A 2893-nucleotide genomic window follows, 5' to 3' on the forward strand; every position below is an offset into this window, starting at 1 on the left:
GATACAAGAAGTGATATAACAATATTTAAAAATTTTTTGATAAAATCATGAAATAATAATAGTAATATAAAAATAACTGGAGTCACAGGAGAAAACACTGAAATAATTAATAGTACTAATAAAGTTAATATAATTTTTGAAAGTAAACAAGTTATAATAGATAAAGTATATAAGTATGATAAATTAGAATGTGATACATTGTTAGGTAATGACTTTATACAACAATTTCAATATTATAAACAAAATAATTATGTTATAATGTTATAAACACGCTGCTTGCACTTATTAAAACTTTCAAGAGAATTAAAACCTCATAGAGTTCAGCCAATCCAGCGTGGTGATAAATAAGGGAAAAATCAATCATATTTAATGAAATAAAAAATAAAAGAATATTGTATAAAAAAAGTCCTAAAAAGAGGAATAGAAATGAGTATAGAAAAAATTATTGAACAATTAGAAAATGTTTATGGAAAAAATCCATTATTACTATGGAAACTACATCACCCTAAAGCCAAAATAGAATTAACAGAAAATGTTATAATAAGAGTTAGACCAATGATGTATACTATAGAAGATACACAAGAATTCAAAATTCTGATAAAAGAATTATTAGAACAAAAACTTATTAGACCTAGTAATGGACATCATTCTAGTTCAGCCTTTATGATTATGAAACATTCAAAAAAGGTTAGGGGAAATGCTAGAATGGTTATAAATTATAAAGAATTAAATAAATATACTAAATTTGATATATATATTTTTTGCCAAATAAAGAAGTTTTAATAAACCTTACAAAAGGAAAATAATATTATTCTAAATTTGACTGTAAATCAGGATTTTGGTAAGTAAAAATGGAAGAAAATAATATACAATATACTGCATTTAGTACACCTTAAGGAAAATATGAATTGTTAGTAATGTCATTTGGATTAAAAAATGTACCACAAATATATCAAAGAAAAATGGATAATATATTTAAAAAGTTAAATGAATTTCTAATTGTTTATATTGATGACATATTAATATATTCTAAAAGTAAGAAGAACATAGAAATCATTTAATCCAATTCAGAAATGAATGTAAAAAAGAATGAATTGTTCTTTCCAAAAGAAATCTATAATATAAAAACAAGAAATAGATTTTCTTGAATTATCAATAGATAAAAGATGAATAAAACTGCAGACTCATATATCTAAGAAGATAGAAAGTTTTCCAAATAAATTAGAATATAAAGAACAAATACAAAATTTTTGGGATGTTTAAATTATACAGAAAGGTTTATTGAAAATCTTTTTTAAAAAAAGGCATGAAATACAATTTTTACTTTAAAAAACAAATACTAAAGAATGGAATGAAGAACATTCAGAAATAATTAAAACATTAAAAGAATAATGTAAAATTTTGCCAAAATTAAGATTATCAGATGAAAAAGATAATTTGATTGTTAACACTGGTACCACAGATAAATATTGAGTAGCAATATTAAAAATAGATTTAAATGAGATTTGTAGATATTTAAGTGGAACTTTTAATCATTCAGAAATAAATTATATCACTCATGAAAAAGAATTATTAGCAATTATTAGAGGAATAAAAAAGTTTCCATTATTCTTATTATCCAAGAAATTTACTTTTGAAACTGATAATTTTCAAATTGTAGGATTAGTCAGGAATAAACTACCATTAAACTCTCAATAAGGAAGGCTCCATAGATGGCAAGTTTATTCAACATTTTATAATTTTGATATAATTCATATTAAAGGAGTTAATAATTTCTTTTGCAGATTTTCTCAATAGAAACATAGAATTTACTGATAGATAAAGCCATTGTCTTGGATTTATACCAATATACCATATATATACAAAAGAACAAATTTTCTTAAAAAAGAATCTGAAGACATAAATACTGGAGCAACACAAATCTCAGAGATGTTCAACTCAAATATAAAAATATTGTTGAATATCACTACTGAGCATCATAAAGAGGCTATGGAACTCAAAAATCAAGTTGATGTTATTGCAGCACAACTAAAAGATATACTGTCTAAGACAGACATATCAAAGAACTTAGAAATGAGTTTTCCAAATAAATATCAAACAGAGATAGTTGGAAGCAACAGTGGACCCAAACGTGACACCATATCAATTGATAAAAAAAAAAGATTCAACACCAACTAAAAAAGTGGTGATACATGGAGATAAAAAAAATTCCAAAACTATGAGTTAGACCAAGACCAAGATAATATGATCCCTTTAGATCCAAAGAAGATGAATATGCCAAAATACTCAGAATCGTTTATGAAATAAAAATAAGTGATTCACATTTCATCTTTCCAGGAAATAATGTTTCTCCTAGAGTGACAGTCATGGAAGGAGGAGACCCTTCATTCATAAAGATTATTGCAGATAATGGATTTTTGAATTTGATATATTCAGACAGGAAAAGATTTGATTGAAATTTCGAAATTTGATGACATAGTCATAAAACGAGTATCAAGATTTGCCAAGGGACGAAGAATATATTTGAAATCTTATTCAATAAGTCCTGATACGATGGAATTTTTTATTTTCCAATTGAACACATAATCTCAATTGGATATGTTGCAGCCAATTTCCAAATAGATGTTATAAAAAATGATAATAAGGTTCTAAATGTGACTAAGTCATGGACCAGGCATGGAAGAGCACTTGGAATCAAAGCCATATACAATATTGCTAAAAATTTGTATGATAAAAAATTCTCATGTTTATGTCAATATCAAACTTGGATGCTAGTTTCAAATGGAGGACATGGATCAGAAATCTTAAAGGACTATATTACAAAATTCAAAATACATCAATTTTCAGGATGTCCTACCACTGTCAAAGAATCTTGCTAGCTAAGAGGACAATA

Source organism: Olea europaea, unplaced genomic scaffold (genome assembly GCF_002742605.1).
Source record: "Olea europaea var. sylvestris unplaced genomic scaffold, O_europaea_v1 scaffold3782, whole genome shotgun sequence".
Classification (NCBI taxonomy): domain Eukaryota; kingdom Viridiplantae; phylum Streptophyta; class Magnoliopsida; order Lamiales; family Oleaceae; genus Olea; species Olea europaea.